This window comes from Protopterus annectens, chromosome 11.part0 (genome assembly GCF_019279795.1).
Source record: "Protopterus annectens isolate FY-2018-M chromosome 11.part0, PAN1.0, whole genome shotgun sequence".
NCBI classification, from domain to species: domain Eukaryota; kingdom Metazoa; phylum Chordata; order Ceratodontiformes; family Protopteridae; genus Protopterus; species Protopterus annectens.
The window spans coordinates 1,202,704,964-1,202,718,588 of record NC_056745.1 but is presented as its reverse complement, the minus strand read 5'-3'; the positions used below and the strand labels follow the sequence as shown (position 1 = coordinate 1,202,718,588).

General features: G+C 43.1%; 1 protein-coding gene across 1 annotated transcript in view; it reads right to left on the bottom strand.

The window, feature by feature from the left end:
- Window positions 1-13,625, bottom strand: part of PTPN12 (protein tyrosine phosphatase non-receptor type 12) — a 3,019,581-nt gene that overhangs the window by 919,301 nt on the left and 2,086,655 nt on the right. The gene's annotated exons all lie outside the window — the stretch shown is intronic.

Sequence of the window (13,625 nt, the reverse complement as noted above, 5' to 3'; positions counted from 1 at the left end):
TCACTGTTGCAGTCATCACTTTGGGTTATCTGCTTGCAGTAGCCCTCAGTCAGCCTGATCATCAAAGCCTTGGGTCCTGCGTCACTTGCTGTCTCATCTTACGTGATGTCAGGTAGTCAGGGGTATAAAGTATGCAGCCGACGCCATTACATCAGTCTTTCTTGCCATGTGGTGCTTGAAGCAGAAGCAGTTCACAAGTGCCCGTCGGACGACTCCTGAAATTTTTGTTTTCGAGTTTCAGAACCAAAGGCTTCAACTAAAGCTAAGTACCCCGTTGGAGAAACTTTTTCTTGCTCTGTAAAGATGTCAGTAAAAGTTAATAATTGCATTTCTTGTGGAAAGCAAATACTTCATAAAGATTTTCATTCGTGCTGTATTCCTTGCCTAGACCCTGACCACGATGTACCTCGCTGTCGGTTTTGTGGCTTATTTAACCAACGAACTGTCAGTCGTCGGCATATTTGCACTTCTAAATATTTTGGTTTTCTGTTTAATTATCCAGAAATGTCATCAGTTAGCCATCAGACTACCGGGATTTCGAAAAAGCGCAAGGATAAAGACAGAGACAGGCCGCCGAGGTCCAAAATTGCCGACTATGCTTCTCCTAAGCCAGTCGCCAGTACTCGGTGAGGCACTTTAGCAGCCCGTGATGGCCGCTGCTTCTGATTCGCAGGCCTCTACTGAGACCCATTCGGAGTCCGGTATGCTGCGAGACACTTAAACTATGGAACCTGTGGATGTCTCTACCTTGGATGGGTCTGGAGCCGCTGTGCAGGCACCGGCTTCTGAGGGTATATTCAGGCCTACTGACTTGCGTATTAAACCGATGCCTCCTTCTTTTAGGCCTGAATCTCGAACCATGCCTAAAAAAAGATGCCCAGGCCGCATGCTCAGGCCTCTATGCCTAAAAAACAAATAAGAATGGCTGAAGATCTTATAACTCTAATCAGGGGAAGCCAGCCTCCCTCTTCTAAGAGACTTAGGACTGAAGTTGTTTATGAATCTTTTGACTGGGATTCTGATTTTTCTGATCTGGATTTGCCCTTATCTACTTATGAGGATTCTGATGCAGAGGACTCTGATGTCCTTCAAGGATGCATCTGCAGTCTTTACAAATGGGTTGTCCTGTCGTCAGGCAGCCCTTCGGTCGGCCGGATTCCAAAGTCTGGGTCTGGCTTCGGCTGGTGTCGCACTTCACCCGACGTCATTGCGGCAGTCATTCGGGTATAAAGGCATCAGCCGATGCCATTTTCCCCAGTCTTTCTTGCCGCGTGGCGCCCGAAGCAGAAGCTGTTCGCAAGTGCCGGTCGGTCAGATCCAGAGATTACTACTACCGAATACTACTTCGAAGACTTCTATAAAGCTAAGTACCCGTTGGGACTCTTTCTTGCCTCAGCCGATGTCAGAGAAAGTTAATAACTGTTTATCTTGTGGGAAACAAATACCTCATAAAGATTTCCACTCCTATTGCATACATTGTTTAGGCCCAGACCACGACGTAGCAGCTTGTCTAGCCTGTGCTTCTTTTAACTGACAGACGCTTAGACGCCGCCGGACTTTGCTGAACAGATTTTCGGCTCGATTTTGCCTACATTATGCCGTTGGATCCTCCGACTACGCAAATAACCAAAAAGCAAGAAAGGACCGACATCGCGGTCCGCTGTTTCGCCGAAACGCGGTTAAGCAAACCACGAGTGTCTCTGTTTCGCCGAAACCGAGCAAGCGGTTCTTTCTTCAGCCGATAACTTGCCTTCTACCGAGGCCTCTTCTAACCTGGTAGAAACGGCTTCTGAAATCCAACCTTCTGTTGCGATTTCACAGGATTTATCTGACACCATTCCCCTAGATATTTCTACCCCTGCACGTGGAGCTGCTAGGCCTCCTCCAGCTATGTCTATTAAGGCCTTTGCCAGGGCTAAAGCAGCCAAAGCATCAAAACCTGTGCCTGCCAAGCCCCCCCTCTCACAGGCCCAGCACCAGCTCCCATATGCTTTCTTTGGCAGAGGATCTCATCTCTTTAATTCGTGGAGCACAGCCTCATCCAGACAGGGCCTCTCTCCCTTTTCCAGAAAAGAGGCCTAGAGCAGAGCCCCCTGAGCCAGTATCCACAGATGAATCCTCTGATGACTCAGAACATACAGACCCTCCTGAGGCTTCTTATTCTCCTTACGAAGACTCTGATGCTGAGGAGTCCATCCCTTCAGCCTCTCCTCCTGAGGAATTTTCCTTTGGGGAAACCTTGCATGCTATGAGGGAACAATTTCAGTGGCAGGGCCAAGATTTCTCAGACTCTAGAAAAAGGCTTAGGACCTTTCTACATTTGCCACAGCATAGGCCTTTAGCTATACCTCCAGTTCTATTTGTTGTTGATGATGCATTTAATGATGCTTGCACTGCTCCTGACACTTTACCTCCGGCTCCTGCTAAGCCCGATAGGTACTACAGGGTCCCGGACACTCATCACCACTTATATAAGGCTCCTTTTGCAGATCCAGAGACCATCTCCCAGGGCCCTAAAGCTGTAGCAGCTACTTCTTCTAAAAACCCCCTCCCCTCTGAAAGGGAATCCAGGACCTTAGAGAGATGGGGTAAAAAAGTTTACACCTCTGCTACTTTGTCAGCTAGAGCTTTGAACTGCCAATTTCATATGATTCAATATCAAGAGTTTATGCTTGACCAGTTAACTAAAAAGCTGTCCTCTGAAGAATCTTTAGATAAAAAGTATGTTCAAGAAATGTTACATAACATACAGCAGGTTAGTAACCATTCTTTAAAATGTGGCTATGATGCACTGGAGGCTTCCTTTAGATCAGCCATGACTGGCACAGTTATCAGGAGGCATGCATGGTTGAAAGAACAGGCATTACCAGACCATGTCAAATCTAAGCTTTTGGATGCACCTATGGACAAGGTCAATTTATTTGGTGCCCCACAGCAGGTACTAAAAAGATGGAAGAGAAAGCAAAATCTGTGCAAACAGTGAAAGATTTCTTACAAGTTCAACCTCCAAGGTTTAGCAGGAACTGGCCCTCCAAGAATTGGTCCTTTCCAGACTCCTCTAAGGCCCAAAGAGGCAGGAATAGGCGCTCTAGAGGCAGAAACCAATCCAGGGGTGCCTACAGGGGCCGCCAGTGGCAGGGTAACAACCAACGAGGCACGGATATAGCCACCACCACTACAACAACTCAATCACAGTGACTTGGCGGTGGCACCGCCTACCAGGGAACAACTAGAAGCACCCTTAGGCGGAAAGCTAACATTATTTTCAAGAAACTGGCACTGCATTACAAGAGAAAAATGGATTTTGTAAACTATAGACAAAGGTTACAGGTTCCATTTCCATACACTACCAGGAAAGAGAGGAATGCCAAACCTACCACCTTCTCAAAGGGTAGAAGCTCTAAAACAAATATCTCAATTATTAAGAATGAGAGCTGTGGAAAAGGTACCATCTGTGGAGCAAGGAAAGGGATTTTACTCCAGGCTCTTCCTGGTACCAAGAAAAGAAAACAAATTAAGGCCTATTCTAGATCTGTCCGCTTTAAACACATTCCTCATTGTTCCAAAATTCAAAATGCTGACCCTACAGCAGCTTCTTCCCATGCTGGGCAAGGAGTCTTGGCTGGTAACTCTAGATCTCAAGGAGGCATACCTGCACGTCCCCATAAGACCAATTTGCAGAAGATACCTCAGATTTCTTGCAGGATCAGAGCATTATCAATTCTCAGCATTGCCCTTTGGCTTATCTACTGCACCCAGAGTGTTCACGAAATGCCTGGCATCAGTAATCGCTCATTGCAGACTTCAGGGAATTCAAATCTATCCCTACCTGGACGACTGCCTGATACAAGCGGACAACAAAACAAACTAACAGAAGACTTACAAAGAGTCATCTACCTGCTGCAAGCCCTGGGATATACAGTCAATACAAAGAAGTCAAGGCTGATTCCATCCCAAAGAATAACCTTTCTGGGTGCAGATCTGGACACATCAAAACAAATGGCACTTCTAACTGCAGAAAAGAAAGAGCGACTTCCTCTCTACTTCTTGACATTAACAAAGCAGAGCCATCTAACTGCAAGAAAAGTGCTACAAGCTCTAGGCTTCATGGCATCCTGCATAATACTGGTCCCTCATGCCAGGCTGCATATGAGAAAGCTACAGTGGTACCTAAAGAATTTGTGGTCTCAGCACAAGCACAGCCTAGAAACCAAAATTCCATTGATCCCATGCCTAAAGCAAGAGTTCTTATGGTGGGCTCAGGCCTGTCAATCAAACACAGGATTGCCCTTCTGCAAAAGTCAACCAAGACAAACCATCACGACAGATGCCTCAGACCTCGGTTGGGGGGCACACATGATGGGCAAGAGCATTCAAGGCCTATGGGCTCAAGACCAGCTGCATCTGCACATAAATCTCAAAGAAATGATGGCAGAAAAATTGGCAATCCAGGCATTCAGACCTTTTCTCCAAGAAGGCCAGTTGATGATAAGGACAGACAACACCACAGTTATGTGGTACATCAACAAACAGGGAGGCACACACTCATACCCTCTATGCCGGCTGGCACTGGACCTATGGGATGTGGCTCTGAGCTACAACATTCAGTTACAGGCAATTTATGTACCAGGGAAGGAAAACATTCTAGCAGACATATTAAGCAGAACTACCACAGATGCCCACGAATGGATGCTGCATCCGGACATCTTCAAAGCCATCACAAGAGAATGGGGATTACCACAAATAGACTTGTTTGCATCCCCATTCAATCACCAGTTGAAGAAATTCTGCACAAGGACTTACCACCCACTTGCTTGGAAGGTGGACTCCCTATCCTTCAGTTGGAAAAGCCTGACAGCATACGCATTCCCACCACTTCCTTTGATGCACAAGGTGCTTCTCAAAATCAAAGAGGAACGTCCAAGGATCATTCTGATAGCCCCAGACTGGCCAAGACAACATTGGTATCCACTGCTGAGGAGCATGTCCCGGGAACAAATATGGACACTGCCTCTGATCCCATTACTGCTGACACAGAACAACTACAACATCCTGCATCCAAACCTAAAAACTCTGCAGCTAACTGCCTGGAACATTACATAGCAGCAATTAACCCAAATTTATCCCAAAGGGTTAAAGACATAATCCTGGAGGCTCGTAGACCTTCAACAAGAAAGAATTATGCAGCAAAATGGAAAAGATATCTCATCTGGAGTACTGCAAAGGGGCAAGATGTGACACTGGTGAACATAGCCAACATCCTGGAGTACTTGGCGGAGCTCTTCCATACAGGCCTGTCCTTTTCCTCCATCAAGATACATGCATCAGCTATTTCAGCACAATACAGCTCGGATCCTCCTGTCTTCTCGCATCCTCTGCTCAGACAGTTTCTGAGAGGAATTAAAAATGTAAAACCTCCCAGGAAACCTCCATTGCCAGCATGGGACTTGAACTTTGTGCTAGAAAAACTGACTCTACCTCCTTTCGAACCAGCAGCTACAGCAGAATTGCAATACTTATCCTGGAAGACTGCTTTCCTGCTGGCAATAACTTCAGCAAGAAGGGTCTCTGAACTACAGGCATTAATGGCAGTACAACCCTTCCTGATCTTCCATCAAGATAGTGTCCATGAGAACAAATCCTACATTTATGCCTAAGGTGGTATCCAGAGTCTCTTTAAATCAGGCTATCCACCTTCCTACATTCTTCCCCAATCCACAGAACAGGGAGAAAAGCTCTTACATACCTTGGATGTGCACAGACAATTACGCTACTACCTGGACAGGACAAAAAACAATAGAAAAACTGACCAGCTTCTAGTAGCATATGCAACAGGAAAGGAAGGAAAACCAATTTCTAAACAGACAATCTCCAAATGGATAGGAAATTGCATTAGATTTTGTTACTCCTACCATGGAAAGAAAACTCCAGAGAACATCAGGCCTCACTCCACAAGGGCTACAGCCACTACCACAGCTTTCTTACGAGGAGTGGCTACCAAGGACATTATAGAGGCTGCTACTTGGACCTCCGTGCATACATTTGCCAAGCATTATAACTTACCTCTATACTCTAGATCCCGTGCTGGTTTTGCCACTGCTGTTTTGCAAGGGATCCTGACTACACCATAATCTATTCTCATTTCCTCCTCCCCTAGCTTAGCTATGGTATTCTACCCATTTGTAAAGACTGCAGATGCATCCTTGAAGGGCATAGTACAGTTTTGTACCTACCATAAATGTAGATGTCCGAGAGGAATGCATCTGCAGTCAGGATTACCCACCCTCCTTCCCCTCTGAGGTACTCCTAGGGTACTTACCAATCTTCAGCTAGCTTGGGGGGGATCTATTATGGTGTATTTGTTTGTATATATGTACATACATGCTTATTTTGTGTGTTTGCTCTCTACTATTTGGAAACTTTGGCATTTATCCAAATTTAGCCATCCAAGAGGGCACCTGGCATCTGGGGCAAGAAACACTGAGGAAAATGGCGTCGGCTGATGCCTTTATACCCGAATGACTGCCGCAATGACGTCGGGTGAAGTGCGACACCAGCCGAAGCCAGACCCAGACTTTGGAATCCGGCCGACCGAAGGGCTGCCTGACGACAGGACAACCCATTTGTAAAGACTGCAGATGCATTCCTCTCGGACATCTACATTTATGGTAGGTACAAAACTGTACTTTCCCCCTGCTTCCCCGCCAGAGGATTTCTCTTTTGGTGAAACCTTGCATACTCTCTTGGGGAGCATTTCTGCTGGGAAAGTCAGGATTGCTCTGATTCTAAAAAGAGGCTTAGGGATTTCTTACTCCTGCCTCAACACAGGCCTTTAGCTATCCCTCCTATACTAGACATGGTTGATAATGCCTTTTCAGAATCTAGTTTGGCCCCTGATTCTTCACCTCTTGCTCCCAGAAAACCTGATGGATATTACAGGGTTCCTGACTCTCTCAAGTTCCTTTTTAAAAATCCTACTACAGATCCTGAGACCACTTCACAGGGACCCAAGGGCATTAAGGCTACTACTGCTAAAAATCCTACCTCTTCTGATAGAGACTCCAGGGCGCTGGATAGATGGGGTAAGAAGGTATACACTTTGCAACCTTGGTCATTAGGGCCTTAACCTGTCAGTTTTTCGTATGTTAAAGTATCAGCAACATATTTATTGGATTGCTTAAACAGGAAATTATGATTTCTGACTGTGCTGAAAATAAAGATTTACAGGATTTAATGCATTCTGCTGAACAGGTTGGAAAACGTACTTTGCAATGTGGTTTTTGATTCATTAGAGGCATCTTGCAGGGCTGCTGTCACTGGGTCTGTACTTAGAAGGCATGCTTGGCTTAAGGAGCAATCTTTGCCAGATCATGTTAAAGTCGCTCGCTCCTGCCATAAGGTATGCTCTTACTTGCATAAATGTACATTTTTACCTTCTGCTTTCGCCCTTATATCTGTAATAACTGAGTCTGCATCCTATATGTGTATAACCAGTTTGTGGTGTAACTAAACCTGAGAAAGTGACATGATAATGCTTTAAACGACTTAGCGACAGATTAATTACTGCACATGGTTTGTTTTGGGAAACGCTCTGTTGCAGAACTATCTGTAGCTACTAAATGAATGCAACGCACTAGATATCAGTAGAATTAGACTACTTCTAACACAGTGCTGATTAATCTGAATATCTAATACTGTTTTTGTTGATTTAACCTACGGAAAAGTATTATGGTGCATCTTCAATGTATTAGCGTACTGTGTTCTTAGCAAACCAGCTTAATTGATAAAGGACTGACTTATTTAATAGTTATATACAGAAACTGAAGCAACTATTCATTTTTGCGAATTCATTCTTCATGTGCACTGACTTGTTGGTCGGTAGATTGTAATAGTCTTGCATTATTAGCTGTTAAAGTGGTTTAGCACCTGGCGTTCAAAGACGTGAGATTGCTACTGTTTTAATGCGCCCTAGTCGACGTGCATGGTTGGCACCATACTTCTGAGTGAATTACCATGTTTTTCTTATTTTACTAGAGTTACAGTGGTATATGGACATAATCATAGCCTATGTGAGCCTAAATACTCAACTGCCCTTCTACTAAACCAAGCGACTATAAGATAACCTCTCAGTTTATTCAGACAATAGCATTTTAAGGTTTCTATCTGAGGTTAATATTACTACCATATCTAAACTCTATCTGTTCCTCTCCTTCACCATAGGAAGCCTCCCTCAACCAACCCACCGCGTGGCTCCTAGACTATAAGTGGTGACGCCAAAGAACCTCTATCACAGTGCGAAGGCACAGGCTGTTCGCCAGCTATCACCAAAAGCTTAAAACTATTTCCCCAAGGATAATTTGGGTAAAAATATATACCCTCAACATAATATTATTAAGGCTAGAAAGAGTCTTGCAGGCAGGAGACACAACAGTACCTATCATCTAACTTGGCAGCCTTCCCCCAAAACAGCTTTAAATCCCTATACTTTTCTTGGTTATCTATCCAGTGAATTAACAAAGAAGCTGGTCGTAAACTTAACCTGAATCTACCTCTTGTAATTGGGTTTTAAGTACTAAGTAAAGTATACTGCAACTCAAATAGCAGTCCCGTTACTTACATGTAGCAGGCTTTAAGACCTTGCAAACTCCTGACTGGTGTATCCCCGCTCCGCTGCCTCGGCTCGCTCCGCTCCCCACCCTGCCCCCTTATCTCACCCGCCCCCACTATCTCTACATTTATGAGGTCAGTAAACCCAACCCACTAACTCTAAGCCAATTACAGTCCCCTGCCAATTGAATACTTCTCCTCCCACAATCCCGCCCATCTACCAATACCTTAACAGGCATTTCCAAAAGCAACCTACTCTGACAGCCATTTGCTTATATATAATCATGTGCAAAGTAATAACTATGATTTCAATTCTAGCTTTACTGTTATTTATCCCTTACTTCGCAACCAGATATGAAAACTACACTCTATTTGGTATTCATTTCCCCAATGGACACACATGCAACTATACAAATCATCCCTCTTATCCTACTTCTACTATCATTTACCCCACTACACCATACTTTAAAAATGAATACTTAACTCAACGATACCCCAAAGTAACTACTACCAAACATGGTCTAAAGATACTTTTTAAACTACTAAGACTAATAGACTAACTGAAAAAATGTATTGCCAAAGATGGGGATATACACCCCAACCCAGGCCCAATTTCCAATCTTGATTCCACTTCCTCAAAAGTAGCTTCAAAATCTTCTAGCACTCTCCTTATGTTTCATCTCAATCTTAGAAGTATAAATAACAAGGTTCAGAATCTTCATGCATTATTAGCCATGCATCTCCCAGACATTATGTGCCTAACTGAAACCTGGCTTAAACCATCCACAAAGGATGAAGAGATACTTCCACCTGGGTTTAATATTTTGAGGGTTGATCGGATAAAAAAAAAGGGTGGTGGAATAGCGGTAATGTTTAGAAATACTCTGAATATCATTTTGAACCCAATACAACCCCCCAAGGTCGCTAATATGGAGCTAATTGCCCTACAAATATGCCTAAATAAACATAAGACCATTAATCTCATTGTAGTTTATATCCCTCCAGGGAAAAACTTAGAAACCTTGGAAGTAACCCTAAATTGGTTAACCATAAACTACCCCCAAGAGACCATCATACTGGGAGACGTCAACATAGACTGGACACAATTCTCTGACCATACTAATCCCCTACCCATTAACCTATATGGCTTTTCCCAAAACATTACTTCCCCAACAAGAATTGGTGATACTAATCAAAAAGAAAGCACCATCGACTGGATTCTTACCAATAAAGATACAAATAACTATACCACAGGTACCCTCCCCAATGATCTCAGCGACCACCTAGTCGCATACATAAGGAAGGACAAAATGGTTATCACAAGACCTCCGATATATAGACTTGTTAGAAATAAGAAAAAATTTCTTCCAGCACTTTTCCTAGAAGAACTTAAATCCTGTAACTGGTCAATGCTAAAGTCACTTCCCCTAGATGAGTGTGGGTTATTTTAACGACACATTTCTAAAAATACTGGACTCCCATGCACCAAACCGCCTTATAAGATTAAAGATTCGCATAGCACCATGGCTAACTAAGGAAACAAAATCAAAAATTAAGCTTAGAAACCAAGCATGGGAAAAGTGGCGATCCACGAAAGCGCCCTTAGATCGTATTAAATTTCAGCAGCTAAGAAATTCTACAAAGTCAGATATCATCCAAGATAAAAAAAACTATTACTGTCACCTCCAGGATAAACATCAGAATAACCCAAAAAAGTTTTGGGCAGGTTTTAACAACCTTCTTCACTCTGGGAAACCCTCTACTCCTACCCCCACTAAACTTACTGGTAAAGATCCGGAAGAAATAGCCAATAAGTTTAACTCATTTTTTACTGAGACCATCCAGTCCCTAGCCGGCAAGTTACCTTCCTCCACACCTTCCATAACTAATCCTACCCCCCTCACAACCAATACTATTGGTAAATCTCCACTTGCCTTTAACCTTCATCCAATATCCACCTCCTACATTAGCTCCCTATTGAAGAAACTTAAACCATCCAGCTTATCGGCCGATCGACTCCCAGCTGAATACTTACAAATAGCATCAGATGTTATAGCCTATCCTATCTCCATTCTGATAAACAGAAGCATTACAGAGTCTAAAATCCCCACTATGTGGAAAATATCATATGTCATCCCACTTCACAAGGGTGGCTCCTCCACGGAAATATCAAATTTTAGACCTATAGCAATAATGTCTCCAATAGCAAAAATAATGGAAAGGTGTGTTCACAAGCAACTCCTGCACTATCTTACTCTAAATAATCTTTTGTCTAACACTCAACACGGCTTTCGCCCCCATCACAGTACAACCACTGCCCTCCTCTCCTTTGTTGACTCAGTCAACTGCAACCGTAATAATAAACTAATTACCTCTGCTCTCTTTCTGGACCTGTCAAAAACGTTTGACATGGTTAATCACCAAGCACTGCTCCACACCCTGAAAACCCTTCACCTAGACTACTCAGCCCTGAGCTGGTTTGATGCCTACCTTTCAGGGAGACAACAAGCTGTCCAGTGGCAAAGCAAACTATCTCAATTACTACCAAACACCATAGGAGTTCCCCAAGGCTCTATACTTGGTCCCCTTCTCTTTTCTGTATTTATAAATGATCTCTATTCAGTAATCCCTAATGCAACCTGCATACAATATGCAGATGACTCCACACTGATCTGCTCCGACGCCTCCCTCCATAATCTCCAAGTAATTACCCAAAACTGCTTTGCTGCAGTTGAAACATGGTTCATTGAGAAGAAACTGATCTTGAATCCAACAAAAACCAAGCTACTACTAATTTTCCCCACCTCAGCCTCTTCCTTAAGACAACACCCTCCACTTACTAATAATATGACCTTCCATGTTCAGTCCACTAATGGTACCATCATAGAGCCTGTCACTAATGCCAAACTACTGGGAGTTACTATTGATCACAAGCTCAAATTTGATATGCACATCAGTCAAACTATAAAAACTGTAAACAAGAAACTAGGATTTATGTATAGAATTAAAAACTTTCTAACCCCTACTACCAAACTAACCATTGCACATACACATCTTCTCTCCACCCTACTGTATGCCTCCCCAGTATTCTCCTTCCTTAATAAAGCTGAGCTCAACAAACTCTCTATGACTTATAATCATATTGCCAAATTGTAACAGGTGAACCGTACCATACTCATCACTGCCTAAACCTAAAAAAACTCGCCTGGTTAGAACTCCCCAATCTTCTTAAACTTAACCAACTTACTGAAGCATTTAAAATAATCAAGGAACCACATAAAACCCCCTCAATGAACAAACTTTTCACCCCCTATTCTAATCTCAGCTGCCTTCGATCCTCCAATAGTGAACTAGTACAAACTATCAAATCTAATAACTTAGGTGGGGATGCTCTTTATGCTAATTCCATCGGAAAACTATGGAACTCCCTTCCTAGCGACCTAAGACTAACTACCTCCCTTAGCCAGTTCAAAAGTAACCTCAAATCTTTCCTAAAAGCTCATTGGCTATGTTCCTGTACCAAACCAGACTAGTCCTAAAAATCCCAATACCCTCCATGCTATCTCCCGATGCCATCTTTTTTCTCTCTTATTCTACTACTGCCCTGCTAAACTATATTATTTGATCTCTAGTTGACTGTAACCCCCCTCTATTTATTAATCCCTATGAGCATTGTACTCGATATTTCTTTACCCATCTCTTGGAGCCTATAATATAATCTTTAATAGTGTCCATGGAACCTATGTCTTCACTAATCCACATACCACATGAATCACTCAAATTATAGCTAATTTTTAACTTGATGTCTCTCCTTACTATGTTATCCAAAATTTTTACTATGTAATGCAAACTTAAATCTTGTTTTAGTTATGTAGATGTTTTTCTTTTTTTCTCCTTGAACTTTCTTGTAACTGATATGTTTAAACTTTTGATTACCTTACCTGTTATTTTGAAATCATTGAAATGTAACTCAAAACCTTTTGTACTGTGGAGCTTTTCTCCCCGGGTCTCTGCTGAAAAGGGATATGTATCCAGTTGGACTAACCCGGTAAACAAATGTAAAATAAAATAAATAAATAAATAAATAAATAAATAAATAAAGCTAAATTGTTGGATGCTCCCTTGCATGAGGACCGCCTGTTTGGCAACAAAGCAGAAGTTCTTAAAAATATGGAGGAAAAAGCTAAATCTATGCAAACTGTTAAGGATTTCCTACAAGTACAGCCACCAAGATTTAGTAGGCATTGGCCCTCTAAGAATTGGTCCTTTCCTGCCTCTTCCAGGCCTTCTCAGTCCAAACCCAGAATCAGCAGAACCCCCAGGTTTCAGTCCCAGGGTACACACAGGACTAAGCAGTGGGGGGCTTCTGCTTCCAAATCAGGGAGTAGTAAGACTCCCCCCTATGGTAAGCTGTCTCAATAACCTCACTTTAGAACTTCCAAGCACTTCTCAACTGAATGCTCCTTTAGGGGGAAAGATTGCTCTGCAGGCCAAAAACTGGGAACTCATTACCCAGGACAAATGGGTTTTAAATATAGTTTCCCAAGGATACAGATTTCACTTCCACATGTTACCAACCCCACACGGTTGGCCAGATCTACCCCCCAAATCAGTGGGCAGAGGCTCAAAAGCAAGTACTCTCTTAAGCATAAAGGCTATTTAAACTGTGCCAGTAGAGGAAAAGGGACAAGGTTTCTACTCAAGACTTCCTGGTACCCAGAAAAGACGATTCATGGCGTCCCATCCTGGACCTCTCTATCTTTAATACCTTTTTGGTGATTCCAAAATTCAAGATGCTAACTCTTCACCAGTTGCTTCTTATGCTAGGCAAAGATGCCTGGTTGGCAACACTGGATTTAAAGGAAGCCTACCTGCACATCCCAATCAGGGAATCTTGCAGAAGATACCTATGCTTCAAAGCAGGCTACATGCACTATCAGTTCTCTGCGCTGCCCTTTGGCTTATCTACTGTGCCCAGGGTATTCACGAAGTGCCTAGCTCCAGTCTTTGCATTTTGC